At 46.9% G+C, this 15,192-nt stretch overlaps 1 protein-coding gene across 3 annotated transcripts in view; it reads right to left on the reverse strand.

Moving 5' to 3' along the window:
* FHOD1 (formin homology 2 domain containing 1) overlaps positions 1-15,192 on the reverse strand; it is a 281,432-nt gene that overhangs the window by 192,521 nt on the left and 73,719 nt on the right. The window lies entirely within an intron of this gene.

Raw genomic sequence — 15,192 nt, forward strand, 5'->3', positions numbered from 1 at the left:
TGAGTGTGAACCCTGTCATACACATTACATTGCAGTAGCGTTTTTCAAAAAACACCAGCGATTGCAAAAGCTGCTAAAATTGCTAGTAAAATGCTCCAGTGTGAATGAGGCCATAGGCATCTTATTTTAGTCTTCTTTGTGTATCATGCCTCTAAACTACGTTATTTTTTTCATTGGCAATAATAGAAAAAACCCCTAATAAAAAAAAATGCAATGTGTGCAAAAAAAATTTAGGCAAATCAGTCTGCGAAAGGAATCCCGCCTTACTGTAAAACTTCAGAAACGCAGCAGATTACGACGGCCCACATTTGCAATACAATAGATGGCAACAAGAACTCCATGTGGTGCGATTCAAATCCCAACACTAAGCTGAAGACACAAGAGAGGAATGCATGAGAAGCGCAAGAAACACATGGAGAGCCGTGTCATCCTTGTGTTTTCTCCTTCAGCAAAATAACGTCTCTCCAGGCATGCTGGGCCTTGCAGTGCCTCCAAAGCAAGCGGACAGAAAACCGCACACCCGTGAAACAGAACTGTCTTTAAATGTAACATAAAATGATGGAAATGACTCCAAAAGACAAGGGAGAAAAAAAACATGGACGACTAAAACTTTTGTTTTTGCAGGAAGGATTTAACGAGAGGACCATCTGCTTCGGGAATTTAGAGCGCTCTTAAAAACGGAGTATAGGTCCATTTTAATTGAGGAAGAGGAGAGCGGACACTGCGGTCGGGGTGGGGGGGGGGGGGGGGGGGGAAGAGGGGGTATAAATAAAAGTCTCTAGCATTAGTAATACGTGGGTCGGTTAAAGCGCGATAACCCGTGCCAAACGATCGCGGTGATCAGTTTCTTTCCTCCGCTGCACAATTATATCCAGCAGAAATCTAACAAACATCGGATGAAACCGCAAGCTTTGTACCGCTCCATCGGCCATTGATCTCCCGACCCCTCTGCTGCGAAGGCTTTAAAAAATGTCCCCCTCAGGCTTCAGATACACTGCCCAAACATCAGATAAGTGATCAAATTCAAGTGAGTGAGTCCATCAGGTAGATATCCAGCAATTCCAAGTGATTGAAACAGTCAGAAAACGCCATACTTGCCCCTAATTATTTCCACGCTGAAGTGAGGATCTAGCGCCACCCTGCCCATTGGTTCATCCGCAGCAGCCGTCCACTGATTGGCCCGGCATCAGCATCACCTCGATCTAGGCTGACCTCAGTGCAGACTGCTGTGGCTGAACCAGGATGTGGTGTGCAGCAGGTCTCCACACAGCAGCCAATCAGCAGGCAGAATTATAAATCACCTCAGCCATAGACTCTCTCATCAGTCTATGCCCCCCATTTCCCCACTTAGGTGGAAGGGAGCCTGGCTGAGTAATCCGCAGAGGTAGCTGAGAGAGAGGCAGATAGATCTCAGGACTCACCATCTCCTCTGTGTCATGGTCCCAGCAGCTGCACTCTGCTCCACCTCGTCCCTGGCACATCCCCACAACTGAGCCCTTATCAAAACAGGCTGCACACTTGTGCGGATATTTCTAGAAAACTTGTGTGGTAACAGAGAGAGGAGATCATTCGCTTCCCACGGGATGTATGCAGAGCCCCCTTAGCAAGCCACACAGCGAGATAGCTGCCCTGTTACTCCTATCTCTGAGAGACACACTGTGCCCACAGCAAGCAGGAAGGGGACAGGGCCCTCTCTGTGGTAGCTGGCATCATACCATACGCAAAAGCAAGAATATACAAAACTTTATTTATATCTGTACCACCAGAGGTGTAACTAGAAATCACCGGGCCCCCCCCCCCCTGCAAAACTTTGGATGCCCCCCCCCCCCTAGTTTTCTGCACAAGTGAACTGAGAACTAATGTTCGGCTCAGTCCACATTAGGCTTTACCAACGGAACCAGCCGTACGTTTCTGTGGTCCGTTCCGCTGAACGGAAACGAAAGGTTTTGCAGCAAAAAAGGAACCAATGAAAACGGATGCTTTAAAGCACATTGGCTGTAAAAACCTGACCATTTTCCTCGATCCAGATGGCCGGATCCTTATGGCCCTCGATATAGGAAAAAAACGCAGATGCGAACCGGGCCTTATTCAATTGGCTAGTGCATACTTGAATGTGTTATTAAATGCAGATAAACACTGACAGCAGTGAAGCACTGCAGGCATTTTCTCTATCAATTACATTAGCTTCCATAATAAAACGTGCATGTTTTCAAGCATACAGACACATGGTGTGTAGAAAACACATACAGGAAACTGTCAGAAGCGTGTGTCCCCAGCCTCAGCTTATTATACTCACTCTGTCCATTTCTGATGGAGCAGAACTAGCTCTGCAGACTCCTCCAGCATCACTACAGTACACAGCACTTGGGGAGGGGTAGAGAGGTTGGGGGGCTAGGTGCTGTACACAAGACCCAGCTAAATACTGAATAGGGAATGTCTACAAATCTCTGTCTACAAAACGTTGTATAATTCATCATCAGTGGCTGAGCATATGCAGCCAATAGAACAACTGTGCAAAGAGCAGAAAGCTTTTTCTCTCTGTGCCCTTAGTTGTCTGTCTCACAGGACAGGGAAAATAAACTTCTCCCCCCCACAGGGCACCCTGTGGCTGTATTCCTTGCAGGGTCTATTGTTACGCCCCTGTGTACCACCCATACAATAATGCTCGTTTCCACTATACCCGTTGCTCCGCGCAACACATATAGCATACAGTGCACAAAGGCATGACAAGGGCATGTGCTGCAATGATGTATTTCTGCATACATGCTGCTGCTGTTACATTCATTCAAGTAAATCTGAAGCCAGCTAAAAAAAAAGAAATTAGATCCTCACTTATGGAGGGGGAAGGTTCTGGATCCCTTAGAGCAGGGATGTCCAAAGTCCAGCTCAGGGGCCAAATGTGGCCCCTAAGCTCTCTATAGTGGTTAGGCTTGAAAAACAAAAATTGAAACCGAGAGCCCAATCTAACGTAGTATTTTCAGTAAGTATGGATGTATTGTGCAATTGAATTTATACTCACATGCGTGGGTCACCACACAGGCGACCACTGGGTAGACAGGTGGGGAGAATTATAACCTGACCCAACTCAGAAGTCGTTCTCTGTAGATAGGAAAGATAGGGGATACACCCCTCCACCAAGGGTGGACTAGATTGCTAATAAAACGAGAATAACAGAGGCGCCAACAAAGGATAAAATACCTAAAAACGGTTTTAAAAGGAAGGAAGTGGGTGGACTCGCCTCCCTCAGGTATATAAATGACCAGACAGAGGCGCTCTGGCACATCAACTGACCCTGAATGGTGTTCTCCACACTCTATTGCCTGATGAAGCGGGATGTTGGCCCATGAAACGCGTTGAACACTTGGAGGCTTGTTTAATAAATGGCAAGGTTATATTTATAACCACTCATTCTGCCTGGTCATTTATATACCTGAGGGAGGCGAGTCCACCCCACTTCCTTCCTTTTAAAACCGTTTTTAGCTATTTTATCCTTTGTTGGCGCCTCTGTTATTCTCGTTTAATTACCTCTATAGTGTTAATTCGATGTAGCCTGAAGGCCGTAGCTGAGCTGCCCCATTTCTTGTCTGTAGGTTATCAGTCACCACTGTAGCAGTAGCAGCTTCTGATTAGCAGCCGCCACTGTATATGGCTTATTTCCAATGGAAATATTTTACTCAACAAAATGTCACAGGCATAGTGTACCAAACGGCAATTAGCATTGTATTTACATTCCCATAGTTCAGCCCCCTTGCAGCCTCAAGAACGGCAATATGGCCCTTGGCCTAAAAAGTTTGGGACAACCCCCCGACTTAGAGCCTTCCTCAGTCCTCTCGCCCTGCCCTCGTTTCTCTGCTCCCCCCCCCCCCCCAGACGGGCTTTTTCAGTCCTCTCTCCCTGCCCTCGTTTCTCTGCATCCCCCCCCCCAAAAAAAAATAATTTGACCAACTGGTTGAGTATGCCTCTGGGTGTCCTTGGCGGGCTTCGCAAGCACTTGTGTTTCGAGTGCTTGTGATGGACCGGTGGGTGCGAGTATGCGCTTGCACGTGTGCAATACAGAGCCGCCCATCTTCGGAAGCACTCGTGGACGTGCTTCCAAAGTCATCTGAGGACTGCTGAAGGCACGGGGTTTCTACCGGGAATAGCGGTAGAAAGAGGGCATGGAGAAATGACCGGACAGACTCTATGGGATGGGATCTTGAGTCTTCCTTATTCTAAGGTGAGTATTTGACTTTTTTTCCCAGCTTCCCTTCACATTACATTTGCTTTCCATTGGGATCAGCACTACACTGGAGAGCGATGCAGCTGCGTGTGGAAGTATAAATTTGTGGCCACCTCTGTTGTATAATGGAGACAAGACCTAAGGAATCCAGCAACCGACCACTTTGTGCGTCTGCGCAATTCTGCAAGATGCAAAAGAAGTGGGTCAAAGCGATGTCCGTTTCATGCAAGCAGCATGTCAATCGCTAAAAGCCGGCTCTGCCCAAAGCTGATGGACAATATTTATTTTATTTTTTATTTAAAGGGAACCTAAGCTGAGAAGCATATGGATTTTTCTTTTTAAAATAATATGAGTTGCCTGACTCTCCTGCTGATCCTGTGTCTCTAATACTTTTAGCCACAGCCCCTGAACAAGCATGCAGCAGATCAGGTGCTCTGACTGAAGTCAGACTGGATTAGCTGCACGCTTGTTTCTGGTGTGTGATTCAGCCACTACTGCAGCCAAAGAGATCAGCAGGACTGCCAAGCAACTGGTATATCCCTCTCAGTTTAGGTCCCCTTTAAGTATTTATATAGCGTTGACATATTATGCAGCGCTGTACAGAGTATATATTGTATTGTCACTAACTGACCCTCAAAGGGGCTCGCAATCGAATCCCTACCATAGTCCTATGTGTATGTATCATGTAGTGCATGTATCATAGTTTAGGGGCAATTTAGGGAGAAGCCAATTAACTTATCTGTATGTTTTTGGGATGTGGGAGGAAACCGGAGTGCCCGGAGGAAAAGCAGACAGACACGGGGAAAACATACAAACTCCTTGCAGATGTTGACCTGGCTGGGATTCTAACCTGGGACCCAGCGCTGCAAGGCAAGAGCGCTAACCACTACGCCACTGTGCTGCCACTTGTACAATACTACAACGCTGGGCAATTTAACATTGTTGTGCAAACCTTGTTTGCACACGCTTTTCACAATAAAGCGCATGCAGATTAGTGGCACCAGTCACATCATACATGGTTTGAACTTTGAGCTTATTTGAAGTGTAGTGGAAGGAGGGTTTTGGTGCGCAGAGCACCGCTGTATAGTGATCGGGCTGTGGAGAGGTGTGCAAGGATGCGCAAGAAATCATGTATGTGCTTGTGATTTCATGTCCTCTCCTGCCGGTATGTTACATGCAGAAGGTACATGATGCCCAATGCAAAGGACCCTTTCACACTACCCATTCGCATACATATGGCGTGAGCCCATAAGATTGAGAAAAATCTGAAACATGTTGTTTTTCCACATTTGAACTTTCAGACTTCACGGTTACGTTTATTCACGCTGCATGGTGAGTTTAAAAGCAATATTTTTGGGGGATTGTTCAAATGTGAAAATGTGTGTGACACTCAAAGACACGCACGCATAGACTGACACGCAAATTAGCGTGCGCAGGCCTGAACAAATATTTTTCTTGTTGTTCGTGTGCTGCGGATGAAAAATAAACAGACTGCTGGAGGAATTGTGGAGAATCCGGCACCCTTCCCCATATATTCCGGTTCTGCCCCAAGGTCAGACAGCTATGGAAAATGCTAGAACGCATTATTAAAGTGAACCTCCGGACTAAAAATCTACTCAGCAGAACTGAAAAGGCTTGGTGTTCCTTTAACAGTTTCACAGCATCAGAACTTTGTTTTTCTTACCAAAGCATCATTTTTAGCTGCATTTTTAGCGAAGCTCCACCCATCAAAGAAAAAAAGCCCAGGCTTTTTTCCCTGATGCTGTGCAGAGCATGATGGGATTTCTTATGTTATTCACGTTGCCTAGCAACTGGGAGATGTGCTCAGGACACAGGACAGTTGGAACTGTGTCTCATGCTCCCTGTCACCTCCTTTTAACCAAAAAGATGGCTACCATCATGAAATCAAACATTTGCCTGTTGTTTTAAAACAGGGTGGGTAAGAGATTATATTACCTATCTATTTTAATTAACATAACTAATGTAACTTAATGACAGTATGTTTGTTTGGGCTGGAGTTCCTCTTTAACTCTCTCTCCTCTACAATGGGCCCTCTCTCACCTCCAGCTTGGCCATTTTACATCTAAACCCCCAACTTATCCCTAAAGTAGAAAACTTGATTATTTCTCATATTCTAGTTGCCACCAGATTAGCAATCGCCTCCAACTGAAAATCCCCTGACATACCTTCAGTACGTTCTATACTCTAACAGGGTGTTTTTCAGTCAAGGGCCGGGTCAACATACTTCAGACTGCTGGGAGGCCTGAACATACATAAAATGATTGAATCATTGAATCTAGGTATTGATTCCCCCAATCATGCCTGGAGGAGAACTCCCAGCAGCAGCCATTCAGTCATGCGGCGCCCCAAAAAAGTATTTGTGCACCAGATAGTGAAGCATACCCAGGTGACAACCTGCCATCCATTTGGACAGCTGTGTCACCTGATGCAGAATTGGATTGGAAGTCTGAAAATGACTGCTCGCTGGCTTCCCTGTGGAAGGGTGGTGGGTGGTGCCAGCGCTGCTATTCCATATGTGGGCCACCGATATTTAGGTGCAGTGGGCGACATCTATAAGTTATACATTTTGTGTTTGGGGGCCAGTGAAAAAGCCTCGGTGGGCCACTTTCAGCCCACGGGCTGTAGTTTGAGGACCATTGCTCTATAAGTAAATTTTTACCTCCACGTGGAGAAATATATCGCTGACAGGAACGCTTCCACTAACTCATTCCTCCACAACATCCAAAATTGGTCCAAAATATTTCCCCAGACTAGCCTCTTTAGCTGAGACATCCTACCTTCCCTTCACCGCTTCACCCCCCACCCCGAGTTATTACGTTAAATCAATTTAGCAATGTTCATGAGATAGTTCACTTTGTTTTATAGTATTCTAACTACTGTGGTTATCCCATTGTATTTACTGGTTAATGCTCTCAGATATTCATTACCACATTGCTGTGACTGATAGAATATGCTACTTGTATAACCTGAGTCCCGTAAGGGTAGCTCATTATACCAGTCTGTACTGTTTGTTTGGGTTTTTTTGATTGCCATTAAACAATAAAGTAGTATTGAAACAAAAACAAAAAAATAGACATTTCTCACAGGTAACACAAAAGAGCTCAAATATAACCAATGGTGTCGCAGAGACCAATAATACACTGACAGGGGTTCTGGCCATTTCCTGTTCGTTTTGGGTGGAGATTACAATCAAATTAAGTTGATGCTCAGCTCCCAATACAACATGTTTCTCTATTACTATGCAGCAGTCGGAGGCAGAACGTGTGCTTATCTGTGCCGAGGCCATAAACTGATGACAATAAAATCAGAAAAGCCTCCCCAACCCACTTCCTGCAGCAAAGACCTCCAGGACCTTAGGCTGTGATTTCCTCACATTGGTCTGTGCCCCGCCTCCTGTATTTCCGAGCACCATGAAAATAATTCTGCCTTGCATGCAAACTTCATGCCATTTCTGCAGCTTAGATTATGCCAATTAAAATAGAGAGAGAAAGCTCACTTGAGTACCAGAGCGAATTCTTACATATATGGGTGTCTTAAAGCAGAGTTCCTCAACCCCATCCTCAAGGCCCACCAACAATGCATGTTTTGCAGGAAACCACAAACATGCACAGGTGGAGTAATTAGTGTCTCAGCAGAGCTGATTAACTACCTCTGTGGATTTCCACAAAACATTTCACTGTTGGTGGGCCTTGAGGACAGGGTTGGGGAACACGGTCTTAAAGGAGAACTGTAGTGAGAGGAATATGGAAGCTACCATATTTATTTCTTTTTAAACAATACAAGTTGCCTGGCAGACCCGCTGGTTTAAATGGCAGCAGTATTATTACTTTTAGTACTTATATAGCGCCGACATCCTACGTAGCACTGTACAGACTACAGAGTATATGGTCTCGTCACTTAAAGGACACCTGAAGGGAGAGGTATATGGAGGCTGCCATATTTATTTCCTTTAAATCAATACCAGATACCTGGCTATCCTGCTGATCCTCTGCATCCAACACTTTTAGCCATAGCCCCTGAACAAGCATACAGCATATCAGGTGTTTCTGACATTATTGTCAGACCTGACAAGATTAGCTGCATGCTTGTGATTCAGACAGCACTGATGTATGAATGTTCAGCAGGGCTGCCAGGCAACTGGTAGTGTTTAACAGGAAATAAATATGGCAGCCTCCATATCCCTCTCGTTATAGTTGTTGTGATAGGGTAAGATTCCCCTCTGTGCTGGCTGTCCATGTGTTGCCCCCGCAGGGCCTGCTGCAGGCAGGGAGGGGGGTAATTGTCACGTATGGAGACAGGAAAGCCATGCAGATGTTATACAGTAGTAGCTGGCTTAGAGTGGCACCTCCCAGAGACTAGATTACAGGTCCCACTTCCTGTGCGCCATGTAATTACTAACATGACTCTCCGCGGCGCTGTGTCCTGTGTGAGGTATTTATATCACAACCACACTGATCTCAGATCTGTTCCTTCCCTGCTGCGCATTACAGCACCTAACTTCCTGCCATACTAATAACCACAACCCAGGCCGAAGCTCCACATCAGTCAAAATCGCAGTAAGCCTAAACAGGGGTTGTGGTAAGCAAAGGTTTAAAAAAAATTATAATTTCTGGTTTTTTGGTTTTTTTTAAACCAGAATTTCCAAGGCATTGAGGAGGTGCTCAAATTACACTTTTTGTGAACCCTGGAAATATGTAAACTTTTTGTTGAGAATGGACCGCCTAGAAATCACCTTCCTAGATCAGAAAGTCACCGACTCCGGAAACTGTTTTACAGGCCACTAGTTGCCACCCACGGCATACTATTAGAGCGGTTCCAGGGGCGAATTTGTCAGCGTGTGCAGAAATTGCTCATCAGAGGAGTATTTAACCACTTCAGAACCATAGGCTTACACCCCCGTGGTGACCAGTCTATTTTTTACTATCAGGTTTCTGCAGCTTTAAGTGGTCGCTGCAGAGCCATACAAGTCAGCACACAAGTGATTCCCCTCCCCTTTTCTGACCACCAACAGAGATTTCTGTTGGTGGGCTCTGATCGCTGCAGGGATCGCTGCGGCCATTAGCCCTGCCTCAACAGGAAGCGATCCCCGGACACCACGGAGGGGATTTGGGGGGTAAAGACCCATCGTTAAACCGTGGGATAGGGGCGTTTTAGCTGGGGAAAACATGCCCATGTAGAATATAAGCTAAAAAGCTGTTTTTAAAGTCGCTTCAGGGTCTCTTTAAGAGGTTAAAGGAGGAGTTATCTCTTTTAGAGGCCAGACTTGCATAGAGGGGTTATCCCTGATGATAGATCCTTCTCTGGCCGACTCTTACCAAAGAGGGATTTATTGTCTGCCCGCTCACTTCATACTGATTTCAGCATGATCAGTTTGGTCAGGTGACAGATATGCAAGTCTCTGATTCAGAGTTTTGCAAATCTGCCGGCTGATCAAACAAATCACATGCTTCTCTATGAGTTCCCCTAGACACGACCATCACCAATGTACACCTTTGGGACATGGGCATGTAGGAAAGACACGCCTCCCTGCTGACTGATAGCCTATCATGAGAGTCGGTGTATAGTTGGGAGCAGTGGCGTAGCAACAGTGGTTGCAGAGGTAGCGACCGCATAGGGGCCCTTGGGTCAGAGGGGCCCCAAGAGGCCCTTCCTCAAGCACAATATTAGCTCTCTATTGGCCCTGTGCTGTTAATAATCACTTCTATAGATACTTTGAATAGTAGTAATCATTAACAAGCTGTTCCCCATCCCCTTCTTGCACCTCTGACTCTGTAGTTGCCATTGGCAGGTTTTGGTGCGCCGTATCAATTGTTATGTATAGAGTGCTTGGAGGGCCCCATGTAAAACTTGCACCAGGGCCCATAGCCCCTTAGCTATGCCACTGGTTGGGAGGCATGGCTTCCAGCTGAATGGGAGGGGCATGTGTGCAGGCAGACAGGAGTGGCCAAGGAGCTATGAACTGGACAGGACCCCTTTAACAAAAACTTTTGTGCATAATTATTTCATGAGGTTTTACAGCAGGGGCGTAGCAATAGGGGTTGCAACCGCATCGGGGCCCTTGGGCCAGAGGGGCCCGAAGTGCCCTCCCTTAACTACAGTTTTAGCTCTCTATTGGTCCTGTGCTCATAATCACTTCTACAGATACTTTGATTAGTGTTAATCATTAACTAACTGCTCCCCATCCCCTTCTTGCATCTCTGACACTGTAGTAGCTATTGGCAGGGATTGCTATGTATAGAGTGCTTGGGGGTAATCAGTAACAAGCGGCGCCCCATCCCCTTCTTGCATCTCTGACACTGTAGTTGCCATTGGCAGGGATTGCTATGTATAGAGTGCTTGGGGGTAATCAGTAACAAGCTGCTCCCCATCCCCTTCTTGCACCTCTGACACTGTAGTTGCCATTGGCAGGGATTGCTATGCATAGAGTGCTTGGGGGTAATCAGTAACAAGCTGCTCCCCATTCCCTTCTTGCACCTCTGACGCTGTAGTTGCCATTGGCAGGTTTTGGTGCGCAGTATCAATTGTTATGTATAGAGTGCTTGGGGGGTTCCAGTGTAAAGGTAGCCATACACTGGTCGATTTGCCATTAGATCGACCAGCTGACAGATCCCTATCTGATCGAATCTGATCAGAGAGGGATCGTATGGCTGCCTTTACTGCAAACAGATTGTGAATCGATTTCAGCCTGAAACCGATCACAATCTGTTGAGCTGCTCCTGCCGCCTGTCCTCCCCCCCCCCCCCCCCCCGTATACATTACCTGAAACTGGCTCCCGGGCGTCTTCTCCACGCTGCACCGCACCGCTCTGTTCCGGCTCCATCCCGGCGCTTCCTGTGTCACTCCGTGACCAGGAAGTTCAAATAGAGCGCCCTCTATTTGAACTTCCTGGTCACTGCAGTGACACAGGAAGCGCCGGGATGGAGCCGGAACAGAGCGGTGCAGCGCGGAGAAGACGCCCGGGAGCCAGCGTCAGGTAATGTATACCTGATCGGATCGGCCGCCGCTAGCGATGCGCACCCTACCCGCGGGCGATGGAGGGTAATTTCCCGCACGGCGCGATCGATGGACCGATCTGATTTGGGGAGGAAATCGGATCGGCGGGTACGTTTAGCGCGAACGATTGGCAGCAGATTCGATCCCAGGATCGAATCTGCTGTCGAAACGGCCGTGAATCGGGCCAGTGTATGGCCACCTTAACACTTGCATCGGGGCCCACAGCTCCTTAGCTACGCCTTTGTTTTACAGTACTGTACTCATATATAAAAAAAAAATAATCCTGAAAAATGCTTGTTTTACTCTCTTTCTGGTTTCCTCTCCAGTAGTTTACAGTATGTACAGTATTACTGCTCTCAAGCACATATGGGTTCTGTCCTGCGCAAGAGTTCAGGTCCACTTTCATTAAATCTGACCATGTTCCTGTTGCACTTTACCCAAAGCTTTTGTATAACGCTGGTTTACCTTTGATTTTGCAGCAAAGTGTAGCGGTACAGCCTGCTTATCTGTTTGTATTTTTTGAAAAAAACAATAAAAACGTTTTAACAGAAAAAATACTGAAGATGTATTTCAAACAATCGCTGCAGCGGATAGCTAAGGCCTCGTTCACATTACACACGTTGCCGTCCGTATTTCGGCAACACGTGCAGGAGGCAGACACACAAATATCAGGAGTGCATAGACTGCACTGTCTGATGTTCACAGTGCATGCGTTTTGTACCAGTGTGGTGCGCAAACGCATGTTCTTAGCAAAACATGCGGTTGACCCATTCACTACTGAGGAAGCGGGTCACTCCCGCGGAAGGCGTTGCATTTTACTAAGTATGTAAATAAATTGTTTTGCTGAAAACTGATTGGCATTTTCTTGCGTCTGCCTGGAGGAGGTAAGTCCACCACTACCTTCTCACTTTTAAACGTTTTAGATCTTTTTATCCTTCTGACACCTCTGTATCCATATTACAGTGAATGGGATCAGCCACCCAACAGATGGAAACACAGATGGCGTGCAATCGTTTGCGTTGCACGTGTGTGACAATGTGAACGAGGCCTAAGGGCCTGTTTCCACTACACGCGGATTCAGTATGCAGAAAAACTGACTCCAATGAATGCCTGTGAGCCTGCTTCCACTAAACGCCATTTGCAGATTTCTGCATCATGCATAGTTTCCCATACAATGAGCACGTCAGGGGAAACCGGCCCATAGGCAGTCATTGGAGTCAGTTTTTCTGCAATCAGAATCTGATGCCGAAATCTGCAACATGCCATCCATAATTTTTCTGCATCAGAGAAATGCGGTTTAGTGGAAACAGGGAGTAAACATGCTTGTATGTCAGCTACTGGGATGTCGGCAGCAGAGGCGCCCTGCAGGAATTCGCAGCAAGGCACAGGGGAGGCCTCTTGCATGTCAGTGTTTACACGTGTTGTGAGGCCGATGACAAGCCATAAGCATCAACATTAAGCCCAGATGATTAAACGCCGCAGCAACAAAACAACAATCCACGAGCTGGAAGAAATCACCGGCACAAGTTCCATGTGGAGATGGCAAGCGACAGACTCGCCCCTATTCCTGGCCTAACAACCCCCCCCCCCCCCCCTTCCTCCTCCCCAGACTCCAGGGAACGGCTGATGTAATGAACACCAGAACCCAGTCCAGGATAAGAGGTCCCACCGGGACTATGAGGCTATTTCAAACAACAATGCTATAAAGTGCTTTCGCTATATCATATGGGGAGGTGGTAGCCACATCCCAGCTGGAACCAATATTCAGCCCCTCGGTTTACGGGGGACAGTGCCTCCAGGAGGTGCGATGTCACTAATTCTCCAGGACAGACTGGGAACCCTGGCTCCACCTACCTGAAAGGACTCTGATTCTAACGACAGCACACGATAAACTTGCCTATCTATAGTACTCATCCCAATTACGGCTTTCATGGAGACACATATCCTAATTCTGGTTACAAGTACCGATTTTCCAACAAACTACGATACAGGTCTGTGAGGCGCTAGGCTGCGGTACAGACTCACAGTTGTTTTCTCTATTATTTGCCTGATGAAGCTGGATTGTTACCTGCAAAATGCGTTGGGTTGTGGAGCTTCTAATAAATGTTGTTTTTGAATTGAAATAACGGTCTTATGTATTGTTGATCTATGAGGGAGGTAAGCCCACCATAGCTTTTCCCTTTTAAATGTTTTTTAGACTTTTTATCCTTTTTTGGTGTCTCTGTTCAAATATCTGCATATACGCACACACCATGCTGAGCACATCAATAGCCTCAGCCAAGCATTTTGCCCCAAGTCCAAGCCTTGGTACAGTTTCTGCAATGGGGAATCCTGACAAGCTATCTAGATACACTGCAATGCATTATGGGAGATGGAGGCACATCGAAGGACAATCAACACATTGTGGATTGGAGAAATCTGCTGATTAATATTTAACTTGCAAGACAGTTTTGTATTACTAACAGGCCAGTTTCGTATGTCAGTGTAGGCAGTGAAATGCAGCCTGTCTGGTATCTCTACACTCCCAGCAGGGCCAGGCCGAGGCAGAGGCGAGAGAGGCTCCAGCCTCAGGGCGCAGTGTAGGAGGGGCGCACAACTCACTCAGCTATCATTCCCCTATTGTGATTGAAGTAGAGAGAAATAAGAAAAGGGGATACGTGGCAGTGACTGCAAGCCAGATAACTAGAGACTAAGGTGTTGGGGGACCTGGGGCGCCTCTTAGTCTAATAGCAATCAGTGTGGGACGGCCGTGGTGGGAGGGATAGAGGGGCGCACTTTGGTGTCTCAGCCTTGGGTGCTGGAGGACCTTGTCCCACCTCTGACTCCCAGTGTTCACTTCTCTTCCAGGAGCCAGGAAAGACATACATACATGACAGTGGCTGGATGGTGTACTGGTTAAGGGCTCTGCCTCTGACATGGGAGACCTGGGTTCGAATCTCGGCTCTGCCTGTTCAGTAAGCCAGTAATTCAGTAAGGAGTTCATTGGGCAAGACTCCCTAACACTGCTACTGCCTACTGAGTACGCTCTAGTGGCTGCCTCGCAAGCGCTTTGAGTCCGACAGGAGAAAGGCGCTATACAAATACTGCCATTATTATTATGATTAAAGTACAGCTTGCTCCAAGAAAAAAAAAAAATCAAATGCAACAGCAGACTTGGTACACGCAAATCCAAGTGAACATTTAATCAAGACCAGAAACCACTCACTTGAACACTGTCCTAGTTTTGTATCCCTCCTCCCCCTCTGCTGACTCCTTTCCCAAACTGACCCCAACGATGGTGCATGATCATTACAGATGACAGTTACTGAGCGCATCAATGCACCTTTACTGCAAGAGGCACATAATGGGGTGTATGCACTACACTACGTTATAGGGCACCTGAAATGAGAAGAATATGGAGGCTGCTATATTTATTTCCTGTAAAGCAATACCATTTGCCTGGCTATCCTGCTGATCTCTTAGGCTGCAGTAGTGTCTGAATCACACACCTGAAACAAGCATGCAGCTAATCCAGTCAGAACATCTAATCTGCTGCATGCTTGATCAGGGTCTATGGCTAAAAGTATGAGGGGCACATGATCAGCCGGATAGCCAGGCAATCTGCATTCTTTCAAAGGAAATAAATATAGCGGCCTCCATTTCCCGCTCACGTCATGTGACTTTAAAGGATACTGCAGCCGAAAGGCTGCAGAGAGATAAAACCTGCATTGTGTAGGTAAAGAAAAGTACATACTCACCGTTCCCCTCGCTCCCTGCCGTCGGGTCCCGCTCGTCAGCCACAGCTCCCGGTACTGGCCGACTCTCTCCTGACCCCTGACCTGGACATACTGCGCCGCACATGCGCAGTATGTCCTGTAATCTTCACTTCTGGCGTCGCATCATGACGCCTGAAGTACGGACACTCCCCCGCCTCCTGCGTGTGCGCTCCAGCGGCTCCACTATAAAGCTACATGCTAGCT

The sequence above is a fragment of the Hyperolius riggenbachi genome, chromosome 11, assembly GCF_040937935.1.
Source record: "Hyperolius riggenbachi isolate aHypRig1 chromosome 11, aHypRig1.pri, whole genome shotgun sequence".
Lineage (NCBI taxonomy): Eukaryota > Metazoa > Chordata > Amphibia > Anura > Hyperoliidae > Hyperolius > Hyperolius riggenbachi.